Source organism: Elephas maximus, chromosome 6 (genome assembly GCF_024166365.1).
Source record: "Elephas maximus indicus isolate mEleMax1 chromosome 6, mEleMax1 primary haplotype, whole genome shotgun sequence".
NCBI lineage: Eukaryota > Metazoa > Chordata > Mammalia > Proboscidea > Elephantidae > Elephas > Elephas maximus.
The window spans coordinates 89,419,508-89,443,484 of record NC_064824.1 but is presented as its reverse complement, the minus strand read 5'-3'; the positions used below and the strand labels follow the sequence as shown (position 1 = coordinate 89,443,484).

General features: G+C 39.5%; 1 long non-coding RNA gene across 3 annotated transcripts in view; it reads right to left on the bottom strand.

Moving 5' to 3' along the window:
- Positions 1-23,977, bottom strand: part of LOC126077936 (uncharacterized) — an 83,856-nt gene that overhangs the window by 25,700 nt on the left and 34,179 nt on the right. The window contains exon 4 of one of the 3 annotated variants that reach the window (XR_007517892.1): positions 15,938-16,385. The exons of 1 other annotated variant lie outside the window; for it this stretch is intronic. This is a non-coding gene — a long non-coding RNA (uncharacterized LOC126077936). Of the gene's footprint in view, positions 1-15,937; positions 16,386-21,051; positions 22,621-23,977 lie in introns of those variants that run through there. One more of the 3 variants, XR_007517891.1, reaches the window with a different exon arrangement.

Here is a 23,977-nt window from a genome sequence, read left to right as displayed (position 1 = left end):
GCTCTCATCACCCTCCTTTTCTGAGTTTTTCCTACCTCATTAACATAAACTCACTGACTCCTAAAATTCCTATCTCTCGAGTTGCTGTTGTCAATTTGATTCCATATAGATAGTGCTTAAAAGAGTGTAATGTCCAAGGCAGTCTTGTTTTACTAATTAATCTAAGCTATTATTCATTTTTAAGGTGATCTCAGGGGTTACTTTGGTTTAAGATTTAAAGATTATCTCAGGGCAATAGTTTCAGGGCTTTATCCACCCTCCATAGCTCTAGGTAGTCTAGAGCCCTTTAGAGTTTGAAATTCTGTTCTGCCTTTTCCTTCTTTTGACTAGGATTCTTCTATGGAGTCTTTGATCAAAATGTTCAATGGTAGCCAGGCACCACCATCCAGTTCTTCTGGTCTCATGGCAAAGGAGGCAGTTGTCTATGGAGGAAATTAGTCTCATATTTCATATTCTCCTATTTCTGACTCTCCTTCTTCCTGTGCTGCTCCAGGTAAATGAAGACCAATTGTTGTGCCTTGGGTGGCCACTTATAAGCTTTTAAGACCCCAGGCACTACGCAATGAACTGGGGGATAGAAAAGAAGCACTAAACACATTATTAGGCCAGTTAACTGAAATGCCCCATGAAACCATGACCCTAAACCTCCAAACCAAAGAACCAAATCCCATGAGGTGTTTGGTGGTACAACTATTTTTGTTGGTGTTGTAAATATCTGTTACACAATTTTTGCCAGTTCAACTTTTTACAGTGTACAATATGAGCAGAGTTTTTGTTTAAATTAATTTTTGTCCTTTTTGTCAGATTATCTACCTGCCTCCTGTCTAGTCTGCTTCTACCATCAGTCATCTGGACTTTTTTTTTTTTTTTTAATTAAAAAAAAATCTCTCCAATTGAGAAAGGAAAACTCTAGAGTAGAAGTACATATTCAAATACGACTAATGACTGGGAGATCAGGGATGCAAAAGAAATGTGTGTCAACCCAACAAAGTGTTCACTAAACACTGGATGCACATCCTGTTAAGATTAAGTCACAGGTTTTCATCTAACAGCAAATACATCCAAAGATCTCAGTCCCTAAACCACCAAATCCCCTTCTGCGCCAGGCTTCCCGCCTCAAGTTTGTCAGAATTTCCACTGGGGAAGATGAGACAACAGAACCCCTCCCCTCAAATTCTTCATTCACAGAGATCCACGCCCTCCTTCCTTTCCCCAATCAGTAAAACGTTTTTTGGAGACAAATAGCATCTTTTCACACTGAGATAGGGGACCCTGTTATAAACTGTTTGAGATGGTCCCAAGTTGCCCAGTCCATTTGGAATCTATTGCAGCATTAGCAGGGTACTTAGTATAGAACTTCTACATACTAGGTACTAAATAAATGTTACTTGAATTGAATTGAATAGTCTAAGAGGCCCACAGCCAAGTAGTGGTGTTCAAACCACTGGGGCCTATTGGAATTCCACCACTGATGAGCAATGCTAATTTATCCAAGATGTTTAATCTCCCAATGACTGGCTTTCCTAGTCTGTGAAACACTTTATATGTTGAGCAACCTGTCTGGTTCAAACTAAGGAAATTGCTCAATTAAATGATAACTTAGGGAGGTGGGAAGGGTATTGACTCTCAAAGAAGACTTAAACTAAACTGACAATTACTATATCCCACCTGGTATCTTCACAAGTGATCATTTCATATTTTTAAAACTCCTATTGCGTGACTGTTTTTGGGTCCAGCGAGTTGAACTAGTTTCCAAGTCTAATGGGTAGAGCATGAGTGGCCTCCTGGCTGGAGAATGCTTCTTCCAAGCCATCCTGCCTTGCTCAAATATCCCGATCCTGGTCAGCGCGAGCACTTGGGGAGTGCCCAGACCTCCCTTCCAGTGGGTGGCTTCGTTGAGCCAACCACAAATTACAAGTTAATTACTCAAGTCTCAATAAAACTAGCTAGTTCAACCTCTTATTTTATAAAGTGAAAAATCCTGTAGTGTAGACAGCCTTTAATTAACTACAATTTACAAATACTGCTCAAATTATTGGTCTTTTCCAGAGTTACTCAGAAAACAGTAGTGATTTTGTTTGGACTAATTACAAAAAGATGGTAGAGTTTTTTTTTTTTTTTTTTAATAATATGGGGAAAGCCTGGGTGTGGTGGATGAAAAAGCAAACCCAAGGCATTAATGCTTGAGAGGGAAAGCTCTAGATTTGGAATTATAAAACTAAGATCTGAATATTGGTTCAGCTGTATAGTAAGGATCATAAAATGCCACACCTTAAACATCACCCAAAAGTACATAATGTAGCTTTTATTTACTTATCTTTAAAAGTCTTGGAGCAGGCCTTCTAGGAAGAAGGTGAATAGGTTTGCTTTTTCCTATTCCCCAAGAACCACAGGGAACCACCACAACAGCAAAGGTCAAAGTACAATAGAAATACTTTTTATACAAACAAACAAACAAATGCTATTTATACCAATAAATCAAACAAAATACTTCTAGTATTGGAAATATTACAAAAGATAGATTTCTAAAGATGCTCTTACTATATAAAATATATTTCTTTCAAACGATATCTTGGTTTCAGTGATTCTGTCTTTGGAATAGCTTGTATCTACCCTTTCCTGTCCATGCTGTTTTAATCCAGGTTCTCCTTGTCTGTTTTCTAGATTATAGCAGTCACCTCTTAATGGTCTCCCTGCCTCCAGACTTCCTCCTGCACCAATTCCTATTCCACAATGTTGCCACAAATCGAAATCTAAAGCTCAAAAACAAGCATAACTAAATAATAGAGTGTTTTGGAATATATACATATGAGATAAAGTAATTCTTCAAAAAGCAAGGGAATAATGAACACAAAACACAGTATAATGGTAACCTCTTGGCAGAGGCAGGGAAGTTACACAATTGGAAATGTTCTAGTTCTTAACATGGATAAAAATGATTTGCTTATATTGAACAATGTGTTCTCAAACACTCATTCTATTTTTCTTGTTTGTAATTTATATAATACACATTCTTTTTTAACAATCAAATATTACATAATAAACTATCTTAAGTGTACAAAATTAAAGATATTTTTAAAAATTGCTGGGTGAACCTTGGTATAGGTGTTATACAGATATGGGAATAATCAGAAACTGGAAAGAACATGACCAAAGTTTAGGAAACACTGGCCTATGGGATCAAATTCACATTTCTTAGCAGATCATAAAACTTGCAGAGTCTAGCTCAAACTTACTTTTCCAACAGTTTCCTCAAACATCTACCACAAATACACCAAACAAACCATAACCTTCCATGTTTCTTTACCTTTGCACATGCTATTCCCTTCTGCTGAATTATCCACCCATCTCTGCTTGGTGAACTTCCACTTATCCTAGAAGATACAACTTAGATTTTACCTTCCCCAAGATACTGAGATATCATACTCACTTCCCTCATGCAAAGTTATCTCCTCTTTACGTTTCAAAGCATTCTGTCTACCCTCTTTTATTGCACTCTTTGCATTGTATACTAATTTTTCTTCATCAATCTCTCTATGTAAATGGCACTCTTTGCATTGTGTACTAATTTTTTTTCATCAATCTCTCCATCTACATGGTAAGTCACTTCAGACCAAGACTTAATCAGTTTAGCAAATCCAGCACCTAAGGCATTGCCTTGCGTTTAGAAGGTGTTACTACATAAATATCTCAACAAAGAGCCAAAAAGTACATAAATAAGCCTTCATCTGCTTGAGTTACACTGTGGCCTCCAATTCACTTTGAGTTGTAAAGAACACAGCAATTTGAAGACTAATTCTGCAGTCAGAGGGTTCCAGTTGCTGTCAAGTTGACTCTGACACGTGGTGACCCCATGTGCGTCAGAGGAGAACTGTGCTGCATAGGGTTTTCAATGGCTGATTTTTTGGAAGTAGTTTGCTAGGCCTTTTTTTCAAGATGCCTCTGGGTAGACTCGAACCTTCAGCCTTTCTATTAGTAGCCAAGCATGTTAACCGTTTGCACCACCCAGGGACAATCAGAGAGTACTTGTTGCTGTGGAGTCAATTTGAACCATGGCAACGCCATATGTTACAGAGTAGAGCTACTCTATAGCATTTTCTTGGCTGTAATCTTTATGGAAGCAATTGCCAGGCCTTTCTCCAGTGGCACTGCTGGGTGGGTTTGAACTGCCAACCTTTAGGTTAGTAGATGAGCACAAATCATTTGCACCATCCAGAGATCTTAATCAGAGGGTAAGCCAAAAAAAATAAACCCACTGCCATTCTGACTTATAATGATCGTGTAGGACAGGGTAGAATTGCCCCATAGGGTTTCTGTAAATCTTTACAGAAGCAGACTGCCACATCTTTCTCCCTTGGAGCAGCTGGTGGGTCCAACCTGCTCATCTTTTGGTTAGCAGCTGAGTGCTTAACCAATGCACCACCAGGCCTCCTGAATCAGCAGGTAGTCAAAGATAAATAGCCAAACACATTAAAGAGGAGAAAGATTATAGACACAAAAAGCCACTGACCCCATTGTGTTCTCAATGCTGGAAGCTGTATCAGGGAAGGACTGAAAAGCTACCATTTAAACACACACACACACACCTATTCACCATGGGAAGGCATGCATACAAAAGCTACTGGGACCTGTTATTCTTAGCTTCCAGAGCTTCAGTAATTGAAAGAAGACTGGAAATGGGAATAGAGATTGGCAGAGATGAAAAAGAAGAGAAACGTGAAGCCTGTGGCCTTTCATTCTTACAACCAATTTAGGGAACACCTACTCTCCATGCAAACTCGGGGTAGGGAGAACATGGCATGAACTGCAGCCATACCAGGACCACTGGGCTTTGTAGCACACATTCAGAGAACCACAATGCTTGCATTTCTAGGCTGCAGTGAGGAGTGCTGGGTTTAGGTAAAAACTGGCTTGACTAAGCTTGCCTTAGAGGCCCTTCCATTTTCTTCCATCATTCATTCAGCAATGACTTACTGAGCATTACTATTTGATAGGCCCAGTGCAAGGTGCTAGGAGATCACGAAGACTGAGATTTGATCCTTGCCATTGATAAACTTATAGCCTAAGGGGGTGGGGGGGTGGGGGTGTGAGTGTGGCAAATTTGACTCATATATAAACAATTATAATACAAGTTAGAATGTGATAAGTATCCTGTGGGAAGTATAAACGTGGAAACACAGAGGAGGGAAAGCTATGTTTCCATTTAAAGATATTGACAGGTGTCATGGATTGAATTGTGTCCCCCAAAAATACATGTTGACTCGGCCAGACCATGATTCCAGTATTGTGTGGTTGTCCTCCATTTTGTGATCTGATGTAATTGTTCTATGTGTTGCAAGTCCTAATCTCTGCCTGTGGTTACTGAGACAAGATTAAGTTATGTAAAGAGGATTAGGGAAGGATGTAACACCCTAACTGTGATATAAGGTGTGTGTTGACTTGGCCTGGCCATGATTCTTAGTGGTTTGGCAGTTAGGATGTTGTTCGGCAGGTATATAACGATGTGATCACTTCCATAATGAGATCTGATATAATGTAATCACCTCCATGATGAGATCTGCTCTGAGCAAACAATCAACTGAAAGGGAGCTTCCTTGAGGTTGTGGCCTGCAACCAATTTATGTGAACTTTCCGGCAGAGTTTTCTGGCTTTTACTTGCTCTGGATCCTCATCTGACCTCTGGTTCTTGAGACTTGAGCTAGCAGCTTACCTGCCTTCACAGACTGTGAGCCAGAGGCCTGCTGTTTGACTGCCTGATCTTGGGTTCACCAGCCACTGCAGCTACATGAGTCAGGAGAGACCTTCAATGTGACCCACGGACTTGGGACTTCCCAGCTTCTACAACCGCATAAACAATTTCCTTGATATAAACCTCTCTCTCTCTCTATATATATATCTCACAGGTTTTACTTCTCTAGAGAACCCAGCCTAAGACATTTACTCAGGTCACAGCCCTGATTCGATGCAAGAGGAGCTTCCCTGGAATATGGTCTGCATCACCTTTTATCTTCAAGAGATTAAAGGAGAGAGAAGTGATCAGAGAGAGGGGGACCTCCTACCACCAAAAAAGAAGAGGCAGGAGCCAAGTACATCCTTTGGACCCAGGGTCCCTGCACTGAGAAACTCCTGGACCGAGGGGAAGATTGATGACAAGGACCTTCTTTGATGGCAAACAGAGAGAGAAAGCCTTTCCCTGGAGCTGGTACCCTGAATTCGGACTTCTAGCCTCCTAAACTGTGAGAGAATAAACTTTTTGTTTGTTAAAGCCATTCACTTGTGGTATTTCTGGTATAGCAGCACTAGATAACTAAGACAACAGGGAAAGAATAGGTAAAGGACATGACAGATCTGTTAAATTTTGGAGAAGGAGTGGGATTTGACAGATGTAGACAGGGTTGAGTACAAGAAAAAGGGAATAATGTTGAGTATGGAGTAAATTCTAAGAAGGGATATAGTATTTCCTTTACATTCTGGAAGAATTAGTCCAGAAACCTTTGATTCGATCCCAAATGACAAAGACTTTTTAATACTTAGGGGAATTAGGCCACAACAAAGAAATAAAAAGGCCATATACCAGCTCCACAATTGTGCATTGTAGCAAAAGTTATGTATTTCTAAATGACATTGTCTTTCATCATTGCATACAATAATAGAGAATATAAATATTAAATTGGCTTTTTAAATTTATTTTAAAAAGGACCTCAGGGGTGTGGGATTGGATTAATCATAATTCACAGTTCATGACACACTCTTCTTAACTCAATGCATGAAAATCCTTATTTGTTTGTGTGTTTAGTTAGTTAGTTGGATAGTTTTTGTTTGTTTTTTAATAATATAACAAAGTTTCAGCTTCTGGTAGAAATGACAGAACAATAAGTACTGGGCTTACGCTCCCATTACAAATAATTAGAAAATTTGACAAAATGTAGGAAAAAATAGTTTTTAGACAGTGGAAAACAGTGCAGGTAAGTGAGCCCTGAGAAAGGGGAATCAAGTAAAGGAATCCTATGATCACTCTGGCTTTCTGCATGAAAGCACTTTCTGGACTGTAGGGTAGGGGAACCCCAGCAGAGTACAGAGGTCTTACAGAACTGAGGAGTCAGAAAGCGAAGTTTGGGAAGGCCAAGTGGCTGGACATTTTGGGACAGAATATTGGAAAGGAGAAAGTTATTCTAAGAAAGCGTTCCAGAAATCTACACAGAGATCCCTTTGATTCTATGACTGAATTCTATGCTGCACATAAATAGGGTGGAACTCCATAAGGCTCGGTAAAGAACAACTACCACAGAGTTGAAATCTGAACAATACCCAGAGCTCTCATAGGGCTTGGAGACACTCATGTTCTTCCAGCCAGAGTGGAGAGAACTCTTTGAATACCTGGAGCATTCAGAAGAGATCCCAGAATGATTACCCCTTAGTAGTAGGGCTAAACTACTGCAGTAGGATGGATCACTTTTGTGTGGCCTTTCTAGCCTTGGTCTTGTAACTCCTACCCCAGTGATTGGGCAGGCCTGTGTGATAAGGTAATTGTAGCCCGCCAAAGGGATTGGTTGGTTTTGCCATCCTGCTGGGCTTGAAAGGAGCCACCCCAGAGGCGGGAAAGAGAGAGGATCCCACCACCACTGAGGAAGAACAGCCAGGAACAGAGAGTGTGTCCTTTGGACCCAGGATCCCTGTCCCAAGAAGCCCCTAGAACCGAGAGAGAGAGAGAGCCGTACCACTGAAGGCAGTGAGAAGTGGCGGCAGAGACCCAGCAGCAGAGAAGCAGAGAGTTCTGTGGGTGGGATAGTTGGTGTCAGAATTGGTAAAGACGGTGGAGAGAGGAAGCATGTCTGACCTTCGCCTCATAGGAATCAGCCTTGGGCACTTGATCTTGATTCTCCTTTCCACTTGTGAAGTTAGAGGAGGTCAGATGCTTCCCTGATGCCATTTTTACAAGTCTAGAGTAACAGCTACTTAATATGCACTCTAACTAACTAAAACACAAGGCTCAAAATAAGCAAGTTGATTGGTAAGCAATCTAATTGCTTGCCAAGGAGATTTCTTTAAAAAAAATGGCAAAAATTGGTATAACGTTTAAACATCAATCAATGTAATTCAACATATCAACATACTAAAAAAGACAAACCATACGATCATCTCAATAGATACAGAAAATGCACTTGAAAAAAGTCCAACATTTATCTATGATAAATATATTCAGCAAACTAGGAATAGAAGGAACTTCCTCAAATTGATAAAAGTGATCTACAAAAAATCCACAGAAACACCCTTCGGCCAAAGTTTACACAGGCCCGTAAAACAAAAAAAGACTAAATGGGCACACCAACCCAGGGGCAAGGAAGAGCGGGCAGGAAGGGACAGGAAAGCTGGTAATGGCGAACCTAAGGTCAAGAAGGCAAGTGTTGACACATCATGGGGTTGGCAACCGATGGCACAAAACAATATACATATTAATTGTTTAATGAGAAAGTAGTTTGCTCTGTAAACCTTCATCTAAAATACAACTGAAAACAAAAAACATACAGATAACATCATACTTGGTGGTAAAAAAAAAAAAAGAATGTTTTCCCCTTAAAATTGGGAATAAGGATGTCCATTCTCACAATTTCTAGTCAATGTTGTACTACAGGTCCTAGCCAATTCAATAAGGCAAGAAAACAAATCAGAGGACAACTGAATTAGAAAGGAAAAAGGTAAAAGTGGCTTTACTTTCACATACAGTGATTGCCTGTGTAGAAAACCCTAAGAAATTGAAGAAAAAAAAAAAGTACTAGAACAAATAAGTGAGTTAAGCAAGGTAGCAGGATACAAGGTCAATATTAAAAAATCAGTTATATTTCTATATACTAGCAATGAGCAATTGGAAATCAAGTAACAATACTGCTTATAATAGCATCATAAAAATGAAATATATATGGGTTAAACCTGGTAAAAGATGTGTAAGTCCTACAAATTGAACACTACAAAACAATTGCTGTGAGAAATTGAAGAAGAGCAATGAGGGGTCTTGACCAACATAATGTCACTCTTATTAAGCTATAGTCATTACAATCAGTTCATATTTGTGCAAGGATAGATAAATTAACCAATGAGATAGACAGCCCAGAAATAGCCGCTACACTAATGAAAATATAGTGATGACATAAGTGGTATGTCGGGTCAGCAGAGAAAGGCCGATAAGCAAAAAGATGGTGTTTGACCCCTACTCCTACCTCATACAAAAATCAACTCAAAAGGGATTAAGAACTTAAATACAAAAAAATAAAATAATACTTTAAAACTCATGATAGAAAATTTAAGTCAATATGATTTAGACCTTTAGGTAGCGAAAGATTTTATCTTATACAAGATAAAATAAGAGCATCAACTATAAACACTGAAAAATGTAACTATATTAAAATTAATATATTTTTGTTCATCGGAAGATAACAAAAAATGAAAAGACGAATGTAAGATTGGGTGAAGACATTTGCAATACACACAACAAATGATTAGTGTCAAAAATATATAAACCTTCTACAAATTGATTAGAAAAATTCATAAAAGAAAAGAATTCTCAGAAGAGGAAACATATATAGCACATAAACATGTCATTAGAGATGAAAGAAATACAAATTAAGACCACAAGGGATACTGTTTTATCCTATTTGATTGGCAGAAATACAAAACAAGCATTAAATTTTCAAACAATAAGAGTCTAATGTTTTCCAGTTTGGCCGAAAGGTAAAATGTGTAGTACATAATAATCCCATAAAGACAGTTTGGAACTACCCCACTGAGAGCATTAAATAGTCTAAGTAGTTTAATTCCATGTACCTGAGCCTGTAAGGTAAGTTCTAGCTACTTAGATTCTCTGGGTAGTGACCTATGACTCAGCTTTTCAACACATCTCTATCTTCTTCATAAATAACAGGTCCTCTGTTTTCTTCCAAAGAATGTGAAAGCATGAAAGAATATTTCCCTTTTTAATAATAACTTTTTATTTTGACATTAAGCTTTCAATACATCACCTCAAAGGAATGAGGAATATGGGGATTTCAGATATTTTGGCAGGCTGGAGGGAGAATTTTTTATTCTTTGTTTCAGTAAAACAGACACCTTTATTGATTGAATGAATCTTTTGGCCTCTCTCTCAAATGCCTGGAAAGCCCCATAGGAAATAATGGATTTGATTTTATTATTTTATATTAAAAAGAAAATGTGTTTGAGGACTCAAATTACAGGAAGAGGAGCTGTGGTTAAGCAATATTTCTTATAAATGACAATAATTCCATCTTATAGTATAAAAGACATGTTTTCAAAGCACTTGCATATACTTTTTCATATTCACAACAATTCTGTGAGGTAGGGTAAATATTATTATTCCTATCAGATGAGTGGAAATTGAGACACAAAGAGTAAATGACTTGACCAAAGCTAGATGGCATCTCAACAGTAAAGCTCAGACTACAGCTCAGCTGTCCTGATTCAGAACTCAGTGTTCAATCTCTTTCTCTGTGTGTGTCTCTTTTCTTCTTCCCTCCCCTTCATTTCTTCCCTTCTTTTTTGTAAGCTTTCATTATTAAATGTTTTTAAAGTGTTTTTAAACTACATGGTTTTAAAGTGCATGTTTATTGTTGATAATTTAGAAAATCATGAAGAAAAAATTAAAATCAACCACAATTCTACCATTCATATAACTTCTATTAAAAGATTAGTGTATACTTTTTGAGTTTTTTTTCATTGTGCATACATATTTTTAAAACAAGGATCACACAGCTTTTGCTACATGCTTTTTTGCTCAACAATATATTTTCCTAAATTATTAAATATTTTTCAAAAATACAAGTTTTATTGGCTGTATAGTAGATAGTATGTTAATAAACTATAATTTATTTAACCAATTCCCTCCTGTTGCAGATTGCTTTCAATGCTTCCTCATTAAGAACAACACAGCACTGTCATATGTATAAATAAATCTTTATGTAAATAAATCTTTGTGTACATCTCTGATTCTTTTGTAACAATGAATTCCTAGAAATGGGAATTTCTGGGGTATTTGTTTTTGTCTTCTAAAACATTTTGTCAAGTTGTCACTCAGAAAACCTCTACCACCGGTTATGTGTGTGTGCGTGGGGGTACCCATTTCCATGAATCTTTGCCAATATTGCTTCATTGATTTATTCATTCAACAAATACTTAGTGAGCAACCCCTATGTGTCTGGTTCGAGGTCAGCTGCTAAGCATGATCCCTCTCTTCAAGGAATTATAGTCTAGTGGGAGTTACAGTCAAGCAAACGGGCGTTACGCGTTATACCTCTAGACTCACTCAGTATTATGGGAGCAGATAGGAAGACATTTACCCTTCTCTTGGGAGATCATGGAAGAATTCCTGGTAGAAATATGCCTGAGTTGAGACTTGGAGAAGGAATAAGAGGTAGCAGGAAAGAGGGGTGGGAAAGAGATTCTAGGCAGAAGGAACAACACATGTGGAAGAGTGAATATGGTGCATGGGTTCAGATGCCTTCAAGTAAATAAAACCCACCTTAAACTAGCTTAAGCCATAAAACAATTGATTATCTTATGTAACAAGAAGGTCCTATGTAGTATGACCCTCAGGCAGAGTACACAAAAGTCCAGCTCTCCTCTGTGTTCTCCAGCATCTTGCCTCCTCCTTGTGTTCTGCTCTTCCCTCAGCATAAGAAAAGATACTGTTTTCCACATGACTGTTCTTAAGGAGTAAGAAATCCTCTCTCTGCTAACCCCAAGCAGATTTCTCTTCACATCTTATTGGCCAGGATTGGGTCATATGTGGTCCTTCCCAATAAAATCACTCGAAGGAGAGTGACATTACCATGTTTGCTTCAGACTGATGACTTAGGAACATGGGGAATCAACACAATATCCACTACAGGAGGAACTGCAAAGAGTTAAATACGGCCATAGCACCAACAGAAGGAGGCAGTGAGCCGCAAGAGATGAAGGGCTGGAAGCTAAAGGAAAACAAAGACATTTTCTATTTTTTTTTTATTTTAATATTTTATTGTGTTTTAGGTAAAAGTTTATATAGCAAACTAGGTTCCTCTTTAAAAATTTTTATACAAATTGTTCCATGCCATTGGTTACAATTTTTACAACGTGTCAGTATTTTCATTATTTCAGTTCTGTTCTGTTTCCACTGATCTAGCTTCCCTTCCCCTCCTTGCCTTCCCGTCTTTGCTTTTGGGTGAATGTTGACCGTTTGGTCTCATATAGTTAATTGTTTAAGGGAGCACATTACTCAGGGATGATATTGTTTATTTTTTAAGCCGATCTATTATGTGGCTGAAAGGTGACCTACAGAAATAGCTTCAAATCCAAGTTCAGAGGTTATCTTAGAGTGATAGTCCCAGAGGTTTCTCTAGTCTCTATCGGTCCAGTAGGTCTGGCCTTTTTTAGGAGTTTAAGTTTCTATCTGGGACCTTCTGTTGTGTCCCTGGTCAGAACCGTAGGTAGTGATAGCCAGGCCATCTAGCTCTTCTGGTCTCAGGTTAGAGGAGGTTGTGCTTTGTGTGGGCTTTTAGTCCTGTGGACTAGTTTCTTCTTTGAGCCTTTGATTTCCTTCATTCTCTTTTACTCCATACAAGTAGACACAAATAGTTGTATCTTAGATGGCCGTTTGAAAGCTTTTAAGACTCAGATGCTGCTCACTAATCCAGGATGTAGAACATTATCTTGTGAATTATATTGTATCAATTGACTAAGTTGTCCCCTGAGACTATGGTCCCAAGCTTTGTAACCCAGTAAACCAATCCCATGAGTTGTTTGAATATGTCCAGGAAGGCTCCACAACTGTGTCCCCTATGAAATTTGTTTTACATGTGGATCTATATATACAAACGTGCGTATACACACGCCTACGGATACACCTATACATGCATGTGCATTTACTCATGTGTGGCATTCTGTACACATATATGCATATATATCTACCCATGTAACTGCACCATATTTTGTAGTTGTTTTTACTGTTATTGCAAAATTGTGTATGTTATAGCATTTACCTAAATTGTCCCTTTTTCTCATGTACTTCTTAGTGTCTTTATTTACCTTGGTCAAGGTGTGCTGACTTCACGCATATTTGATCTTGTCTTTCCCATCACCAAAAGTAACAAGTGTCTCCTATCTAGAGAGGCATTCCCCTCCTTCTCCCTCCCATCTCTGGTAACCGTTAAAGAACTTTGCTTTCTGTATGTATATCTATTCTTGATTTTTTTATAATAGTGGGACCATACAATATTTGTCTTTTCGTGGTTGACTTATTTCATACAGCATAATATCTTTTGGAAACGCTGATGGAGTAGTAGCCAAGTGCTATGGCTGCTAACCAAGAGGTAGGCAGTTCGAATCCACCAGGTGCTCCTTGGAAACTCTATGGGGCAGTTCTACTCTGTCCTACAGGGTCGTTGTGAGGCTGAAATGACTCAACGGCAGTGGGTTTACAATGTCTTTCAGATTCATCTACTTTAAAAGATGTTTACCACTCCTCATTATTCTTTATGCAAAATTCCACTGCTGTCAAGTCAATCCCTACTCATAGCGACCCTATAGGACAGAGTAGAACTGCACCCATATGGTTTCCAAGGCTGCGAATCTTTACAGAAGCAAACTGCCACATCTTTCTTCCACAGAGTGGTTCGTGCTTTCAAACCATTTTATGTGTGTACCACAGTTTGTTTGCCCATTCATCCATTGATAGGCACTTAGGTTGTTCTCATACTTTTGCTATGGTGAATCCTGCAGCAATGAACATAGGTGTGCGTAAGCCTATTCATGTCACTGCTCTTGTATCTTTAGGATACATACTTGGGAATGGGATTGATGGATCATAGGTATTTCTATTTCTAGCTTTTTGAGGAAGTGCCACACTGTTTTTCACAGTGGTTGTAACATTTTACAATCCCACCAGCAATGTATAAAAGTTCTAATCCCCCCACAGCTTTGCCAAAATTTGTTTTCTATTTTTTTTGATCACTGTCATTCTTAACAGAGGTGAGATGGTGTAATGGATTGAATTGTGTCCCCCCAAAATAACTGTCAACTTGGCTAGGTCATAATTCCCAGTATTGTTTGTCTACCATTTTGTCATCTGATGTGATTTCCCTATGTGTTGTAAATCCTATCACTATGATGTAATGAGATGGATTAGTGGCATATGTATTGATGAGATCTATAAGATTGTATAGTGTTTTAAGCCAATCTCTTTTGAGATATAAAGGGAGAACCAAGTAGAGGGACACGGAGACCTCACACTACCCAGAAAGCAGCACTGAGAGCAGACCACATCCTTTAGACCTGAGGTTCATGCACTGAGATGCTCCCAGACCAAGGGAAGACTGATGACAAGGACCTTCCTCCAGAATAAGAGAGAAGCTCTTTCCCTAGAGCCAGCACCCTGAATTCGGACTTCTAGCCTACTGGGCTGTGAGAGAATAAACTTCTCTTTGTTAAAGCCATCCACTTGTGGTATTTCTGTTATAGCAGAACTAGATGACTAAGACAGATGGTATCTCATTGTAGCTTTGATTTGCATCTCTATAATGGCTAATGATTGCAAGGATCTTTTCATGTGTCTGTTGGCTGCTAAAGACTCTTTCTTGAAGGAGGGTGGTGAAAGATATCAAGTGCTGCAGACAAGTCAAGTGACAGGAAGTTGTCAAAGTGCCCGTTGTAATTACTATAAGGAGATTACTGGAAGCCTTAGTTTTGGTTATGATAGTTGAAGTCAGAGTTTAGAGGTTTGGAAACTAAGTGAGAGGCGAGGATTGAAAGATTACAAGTATAGATAGTCTTACAGGAAATTAGGCAGTAAACAGGAAGACAGACAAGGTATGAAAGCAAGGAGAAGGACAGAGGGTCAAAGGAGAGTCTTTCTAGATGAGAGAGGCTGGAATATGTATAAATGCCAAAGAGAAGAGGCAGAAGAGAGGAAAGGTGGGAGACTGAGGAAAGAACTGGAATAATCAATGGGGCAAGATCCCTGAAAAAGTGGAAGGGATGACCATCCGTTGAGAGGAGAGGGAAGTTCAGAGGGGAATGGAAAGTTTTGACAGAGCTTCTGTGGAAGGGAGTGTTAATAATGGGTGAGCAGTACAGAGGTCCCAGGTAACATTGGGGCCTGTGGATCTGGAGAGGCACTCACCCACCAGGTTGAGTGATTCCTCCCTAAGAGTACTTGCCAGCCAGGATGTTGGCTTACAGAAAGCAAATGGTTAGGTTTTTCTACTCAGGTTGAGAGTTCTGCCAAGCTTGGGCAAAGAAAGAGATGCTGAAGGGATAGACCAAAGAGTCTAGGTTAGATGGAAACAGAACAAAGGCAGATGAAGGAAGAAAGTGTAGGAGTAAATGAGGTGAATGTCTCAGTAAGGTTGAAGTACCTGTGTAATGGCTATAGCTGGATGGAACTTATGGACAAAGATGTGGCATTTGAGTTTTGGATTTCAGAAGTAGGACAGTTTCGGTTGTATAGAGTATGACCTTGAAACTGGATGTATAAACAGAAAAGTAGATTTTTTTTTTTTTAATTTAGAACAGTAGACTTTTTTAAAAACAGGATGATAGTGTGAGGGTGTGAACTGGGTTTCAGGGAGGGCAACTTGGCAAGCTTTAAAAAATTAACCACATCTACACCCTTGGATCTAGCAATTCCACGTGTATTTATCCCACAGATTTACTTTAGCTTATGTGAAACGATGCATGATTTATAGCAGTAAAAGTCTAAAAATCTAAATACCCATCAATAGAGATCTAATTTAAAAGAATGGGCAGCGCTACATGCACTGATGTGGAAAGTTATTCAAAATGCAGTCTCACATAAAAATAGCAAAGAATAAACAGTATTATAAAAGACTGCTATATCAGTCAGGGTTCTCCAGAGAAACAGAACCAATATGATATATATATTTGATTGGCAAAAATAAAAATATATATGCATATATATATATATATGCACAGAGAGACAGAGGAGAATTCTTTTAAGGAATTGGCTCGTGCAGTTGAAGGGGCTGGCAAGGCTGAAATCTGTAGGACAGGACTGCAAGCTAGAAACTTGCAGTCAATATTTGTGATGGTTAAGGTTCTATGTCAACTTGGCTGGGCCATGATTCTCAGCGGTTTGGCAGTCGTGATGTTATGATCATCTTCACGATGGGATCTACTGTGAGTAGCCAATCAGTCGAAAGGGAGCTTCCTTGAGCGTGTGGCATGCATCGAATATATATAGACATTTGGGCAAGGTTCAGGGGCTTTTTGTTCACACTGGGTCCTGTTCGTCTGACCTCCAGTTCTTGGAATTTGAGCTAGCAGCTTACCTGTGGTCTTGCCTGTGGATCTTGTGATTCATTAAAAGAAGATGTTCTTGCTTGCTGAAAGTGAAGAGGATTTGAAGTACTTACTGATTACAGCTTTGAGTATGAATTATACCTTAACACAAAGAAAACCCAAATCCTCACAACTAGACCAATAAGCCACACATGATAAATGGAGAAAATATTGAAGTTGTCAAAGATTTCATTTTACTTGGATCCACAATCAATACCTAAGAAAGCAGTAGTCAAGAAACAAAACAACGTATTGCATTGGGCAAATCTACTGCAAACTGCCTCTATAAAGTGTTAAAAAGCAAAGATGTCACCTTGAGGACTAAGGTGCGCCTGACCCAAGCCATGATATTTTCAATAGCCTCATATGCGTGGGAAAGCTGGACAGTGAATAAGGAAGTCTGGAGAAGAATTGATGCATTTGGATTATGGTTTTGGCGAAGAATTATGATTATACTGTGGACTGCCAGAAGAACGAACAAATTTGTCTTAGAAATATAGCCAGAGTGCTCCTTAGAGACAACGATGGTGAGACTTCAGCTCATGTACTTTGGAGATGGTATCAGGAGGGACTGGTGCCTGGAGAAGGACATCATGCTTGGTAAAGTACAGGATGAGAGAAAAAGAGGATGACCCTCAGTGAGATGGACTGACACAGTGGCTGCAACAATGAGCTCACACATAGCAACAATTGTGAGGATGGCACAGGGCCGGGCAGTGTTTCCTTCTATTGTACATAGGGTCACTGTCATGGATTGACTTATGTCCCTCCAAAAATGTGTTTTTCAATTGGGCTGGGCCATGATTCCTGGTGTTGGGTGATTTTCTTGTGTGTTGTAAATACTACCTCTATGATGTTAATAAGGGAGGATGGGCAGCAGTTGCTAATGAGGCAGGACTCAACATACAAGATTGGATTGTGTCTTGAGGCAATCTCTTGAGATATAAAAGAAAGGGGCAAGCAGAGAGACAGGGGACCTCATACCACCAAGAAAGTAGCACCAGGAGCAGAGCGCATCCTTTGGACCTGGGGTCCCTGCACCTGAGAAGCTCCTCAACCATGGGAAGATTGAGGACAAGGACCTTCTTCCAGAGCTGACAGAGAGAGAAAGACTTCCCCTGGAGCTGACGCATTGAGTTTGGACTTTTAGCCTACTTTACTGTGAAGAAATAAATTTCTCTTTGTTAAAGCTATCCACTTGTGGTATTTTTGTCATGGCAGCAGTAGATAGCTAAGACAGTCACTATGAGTTGGAGCTGACTCGACGGCACCTAACAACAGCAACAATATCCCTTTCTTTGGTTTGAGTTTTGTACTGTATGTGAGGAAAAGGGGCTCTTTGGGTCTCTCAGATCACACCACATACACAGATGTTCCTTGATACCTGCAATGGGTGGATTCTTGTTCCATGTCCTCTTCTGAATCCGGCTTGAATTTCTGGCAGTTCCCTGTCAATGTACTGCTGCAACCACTTTTGAATGATCTTCAGCAAAATTTTAATTGCGTGTAATATTAATGATATTGTTCGAAAATTTCCACATTCTGTTGGATCACCTTTCTTTGGAACGGTACAAATATGGATCTCTTCCAGTCTGTCGGCCATGTAGCAGTCTTCCAAATTTCATGGCATAGATGAGTAAACACCTCCAGCACTGCAACCATTTGTTGAAACATCTCAATTGTTATTCCGTCAATTCCTGGAGCTTGGTTTTTCACCAATGCATTCAGTGCAGCTTGGACCTCTTCCTTTAGTACCATCGGTTCTTGATCATATGCTACCTCCTGAAATGGTTCAATGTCTAAATTCTTTTTGGCACAGTGACTCTGTGTATTCTTTCCTTCTTCTTTTAATGCTTCCTGCATTTTTGGTATTTTCCCTGTAGAATCTTTCAATATTGTAACTCAAGGCTTGAATTTTGTCTTCAATTCATTCAGCTTGAGAAATGCTGAACGTGTTCTTCCCTTTTGGTTTTCTATCTCCAGGTCTTTGCACGTTCCATTATAATACTTCCCTTTGTCTTCTCAAGCCTCCCTTTGAAATCTTTTGTTCAGCTCTTTTTCATCATTTCTCCTTTTTGCTTTAGCTACTCTATGTTCAGGAGCAACTTTCAGAGTCTCTTCTGACATCCATTTTGGTGTTTTCTTTCTTTCCTGTCTTTTTAATGACCTCATGCCTGCTAGTCCTTGCCCCTGGGCTGGTGTGCCCCTTTAGTCTCATTTTGTTTTATGGGCCTGTCCAATCCCTGGCTGAAGGGTGAACCTCAGGAGTGACCTCATTACTGAGCTAAAAGGGTGTCCAGGGGCCATACTGTCAGGGTTTCTCCAGTCTCTGTCAGGCCAGTAAGTCTGGCCTTTTCTTGTGAGTTAGAATTTTGTTCTACATTTTTCTCCAGTTCTGTCTGGAACCCTGTATTGTGATCTCTGTCAGAGCAGAGAGTTGTGCTGGACTCAGTCAGCTGGAGGCTGTGGCAGTTGTGGTCCATTAGTCTTTTGGACTAATCTTTCCCTGTATCCTTGGTTTTCTTCATTCTCTGTTACTCCTGATGGGGTGAGATCAGTGGAGTATCTTAGATGGCTCCTCACAAACTTCTAAGATCCCAGATGTTACTCATCAAAGTAGAATGTAGAACATTTTCTTTATAAACTATATTACACCAATTGAGGTAGATGTTCCCCGAAACCATGGTCCCCACAGCTCTCAACCCAGTAATTTGGTCCTTCAGGTAGTTTAGATGTGTCTATGAAGGTTCCATGACCTTGCCTTGGACAAGTTGTGCTGCCTTCCCCAGTATTGTGTACTGTCTTACTCTTCACCAAAGTTGCCACTTATCTATTGTCTTTTTATCATTTTTCCATCCCCACCCCCGCCCCCCACTCGTAACCATCAAAGATTTTTTTTGTGTGTGTATAAGCCTTTTCGTGAGTTTTTATAGTAGTGGTCTTATAAAATATTTGTCCTTTCATGATTGACTTATTTCACTCAGCATAGTGCCCTCCAGAATCATCCATGCTGTGAGATGCTTCGCAGATTCATCATTGTTCTTTATCATTGCATAGTACTCCATTGTGTGTATGTACCATAGTTTGTTTATCCATTCCTGCCGGTGGGCATCTAGGTTGTTTCCATCTTTTTTGCTATTGTGAACAATGGGGCAGTGAACATGGGTGTGCATATGCCTATTCATGTGACAACTCTTATTTCTCTAGGATATATTCCTAGGAGTGGGATGGCTGGACCATATGGTATTTCTATTTCTAGCTTTCTGAGAAAGCGCCATATCCTTTTCCCAAATGGTTGTAGCATTTTGCATTCCCACTAGCAGCGCATAAGAGTTCCAGTCTCCCTGGAGCCTCTTCATCGTTTGTTATTTCCTGTTTTTTTGAATCGTGCCAGTAATGCTGGGGTGAGATGGTAACTCGTTATGGTTTTGATTTGCATTTCTCTAATGGCTAGTGATCACAAGAGCATTTCCTCATGTATCTGTTAGCCACATGAATGTCTTCTTTGGTGAAGTGTCTGTTCATTTCCTTTGCCCATTTTTAAGTCGGATTATTTGTCTTTTTGTTGTAGAGGTGTTGAATTTTCCTGTAGATTTTAGATATTAGAACTTTGTCGGATTCGCCATAGCCAAAATTTTTCCCAGTCTGTAGGTTCTCTTTTTAATCTTTTCATGAAGTCTTTTGGTGAGCATAAGTGTTTAATTTTTAGAAGATGCCAGTTATCTAGCTAATCTTCTGGAGTTTGCCTCTAGCATTGGTCCTATTTTTTCTTCCATGATCTTTATAGGTTTTGGTTTTATATTTAGGTCTTTGATACATTTTGAATTAGCTTTTGTGTATGGTGTGAGGTATGTGTTCTGTTTGGTTTTTTTTTTTTTGCAGATGGACATCCAGTTTTACCACCATTTGTTAAAAAGACTGTCTTTTCCCAATTTGATGGACTTTGGGCCCTTGTTGAAAGTCAGGTGACCATTGGTGGAAGGATTTACATCTCGGTTCTCAATTCTGTTCCATCGGTCAATGTATCTGTTGTTGTACTAGTACCAGGCTGTTGTGACTACCATAGCTGTATAGTAGGTTCTGAGGTCAGGTAGAATGAGTCTTCCTACTTTATTCTTCTTCAATAGTGCTTTACTTATCTGGGGCCTCTTCCGTTTCCATGTAAAGTTAGTGATTATTTTTTCCATCTCTTTAAAGAATGCTGTTGGTATTTGGATCGGAATTGCATTGTATTTGTAGATTGCTTTTTTTTTTTTGAGTAGAATTGACATTTTTACAATGTTAAGTCTACATATCCATGAGCATGGTATGTTTTTCCATTTATGTAGATCACTTGTGGTTTCTTGCAGTAGTGATTTGTAGTTTTCTCTGTATAGGTCTTTTACATCCCTCGTTAGATTTTTTCCTAAGTAATTAATTTTTTTAGGGAGCAAACATTTCTTGAGCATTTACTATGTTCCAGGCCCTAGGTTAAAGTGGTAATTATTTTAGTACCTTTTTAACAATTTTTGTTTTCTTACATGTGTGTTTATCATTGTTAATTTCCATGGTTGTTTCTTGTTTAAAATCCATTTGGCCATTTATGCCTTTAGCCCATCCCTGTATCTCTAACCTATCCCTGGGTCTCTACCCACACCCTGTCTTTTGTCTACACTGTATTAATTAGAATAGAGTTTATCAGGGGGCACAGGGGCCTGATTCAACCTCCAGACATATTTTGTTTGCCTACCAAAAAAAAAAAAAAAAAAAACCCAATGGGAAATAATTAAAATATAAGATTATATTTATGGAAGCAGACTACCATATCTTTCTCCCATGGAGTGGCTGGTGAATTCGAACCACTGATCTTTTGTTTAGCAGCCAAGTGTTTAACCACTGCACCATTAAGGCTCCTTCAGAGTATTTTTATCTTTTTGAATTGGTCAACAACATTTAACAACAACAACAAAAAAAAACAGGAACCTTTAAAGTTCAGGTTTTTTACTTTTCTAGAAAAATCAGAAGATCTGGTAACAATGTGGCTCCAGGCAACAGTGAGCTAGAGCCAATTTAGACTACCCTCTTTCTGGGCCACATGCATTCTCTCACTTCACACCATCCTGTCCCATCTCCTTTATGTTCTTGCCTGGCCCTATGCACAGTTGACTTTTCCACACCTTCTAGAACAATGCCTGGGAGGTGCTCGGTGATGATCATTAACTATTTTCTTGGATTAAAAGTGACTTTGGAGACAAGGGGGCTTTCCTATTCCTGTCAGCATGGTCAGGCCCTTATTCATGGACTATTTCCAGTTTTGAGAGCCACCACTAAAAAAACAAGTCAGGAACTTGGCCAGGGCACACAGAAGAGAGCATGATTAAAGGGTTGGAAAACAGACCTATGAGGCAAGTTCTAAAGGACTGGATTTTTTCCTGGAAAAAGAAAGAGGATAGCAATCACTCAATCGTCATCTTTGAATGTATGAGGGGTAATTACGAAGGGAGTGATGCCCAGCTGCTCTCCATCCCAAACCAACCAGAGGAAACATGTTTATCCTGTGGCAGGAGGAATGCAGCTGAGCAATAAAGAAGAGTTTTTTACTTTAGTAAGAACTGGGGCTGATAGAAGCCTCTGCCTCGGGCCATCATGACAGTCAGGGTAGACTTTTCTGTCTGAAACTCAAAAAATAAAATGGGTGGCTCCTTGAATTGTTTCCCAACTTCAATTCTTAATGTCTTTCTCTACTTTATTCTCTCTTATGTCCCCAGACATGACTAGCTTTAAAGAAAGTTAGAAAAAACTTTCTTGAATAAGTAAACATGGCATGAATCAAATAACCTCTCTTCAGTGGGAGCAGTTCTACTCCATAGCACATGGGGTTGCCATGAGTCAGAATCAACAAGTTTTGTTATTTTATCCTTGATGCAATCACAGTAAAAAAAAAAAAAAAGAAAGAAAAAAATATATGTATACTCTTTCTAAACATAAAATTAGAACACAGCTGGTGAAATATTTAAGATCCTTTCCCCTGGTTAACTTTTTGCCAGTCAAACTGCTGTGTGTGCAGTTTGCTAAACAGACCCTAGGAGAGTAATTTGGAGGACTTAATCAAGTGCAGTGCTTATGTGGATTAAAAAAAAAGTAATCCCTAGGTTATCCATTCTTCATTGTTTTTTACTTAGTTTTAAAGACAATGCCAAACTTCCACGTCTCTGATGGTTGTGAATTCTTCCTGGAGGTGTGAATCAATGCAGAGAGCATGGAGGAACTTCATAATATGTCAAAACTACTGGACAGCAACTGGTACAACAGAATAGAAAATAGACTCTGGTTAATAAATGGTTATGGAACACTTAACACTTCAAAAAAACAATAGCCACCATTTGTTGTGAGCCTAGTGGGTGCCAAGGGCTTTTCTGTTATTTAATCTTCATAATACCCTATGAGGTAAGTACCAATATCTGAATTTGACAGATCAGAACACAGAGTCAGCTAACCCATTGCCGTTGAGTTGATTCCGACTCACAGAAACCATATAGGACAGAGAATGTTTTCCAAGGAGCACCTGGTGGATTTGAACTGCTGACTGCCATAGCTCTTAATCACTACGCCACCAGGGTTTGAGAGTGGAGGACATTGCAGGTGGTGCTGCAGGAAAATGCCTGTGTAATTCTTGATATTTCACCTGTTACTATTAATGGTATGTCAAGAAAGCATCTTCCCCCCTGCTAAAACCTCATGTGAGTGTGTTGAAGCCAGGAATGGCTGAGATGTTGGAGCAAAATAGAGCAAAGAAGGTATGATTTCAAATGTGGAAGACAGGGAACTCTGCATCATCTGCCCGAGCTAGGCATCTGCCCCCTCATGCCTGGCTGAGGATTGCCAGACTCGTACTTGGCAGCAGTTAATATCAGGGCTTCGAACCCAATTCGTTCTGGTTTGAGCCTCCACTGAGAATTTGCATTTCTAACAAGTTTCCGGGAAATTATAAGAATCACCTGGGAATCTTTTTAAAACGTAGATTCTGATTCAGTACATCTGGGGTAGAATTGCAAATTCTCAGCAGGGACCAAACCGGTTCGAAGCCCTGGTTAATATAGCTTTGTTGCACAGTTTGAGATGCAGTAGATAGCTGTGTGGGGTCAACTTCTCCCTCAGGAGGTCTGGGAGTCTTGCATCTGTGAGTCCCTGACATGTAACTAGAAAGATCTTTCAATCCTTAAAAAAAACCAAAACCTCCGTCCTCAAGTAGATTCTGACTCATAGTGACCCTATAGGACAGAGTAGAACTGCCCCATACGGTTTCCTAGGAGCACCTGGTGGATTCAAACTGCCGACCCCTTGGTTAGCTCTTAACCACTTTGTCACCAGGGTTTCCTTTCAATGCTTACAGGGATGATGTTCAAAATATCTAACACCTGGGAGGGTAGCAGTAAACAATCAGTGCAGCTGTATTAGTGCATGCAGTGCTCATCAGCCCTGGAGCAAGCTAAATGTTTCCACTTTCCACATTTGCTTCACAGACAAAAGCCAGTTATGTGGGCACAGCTAGGTCAGAGCAGTTAAAAAGCAGCCTGTACAATTCACTGTAAGACTGTGTGTACCACCATCCTGCCTGAGGGTTATCCAGAGAACTAAGTCACTCAGAGGAAGGGCC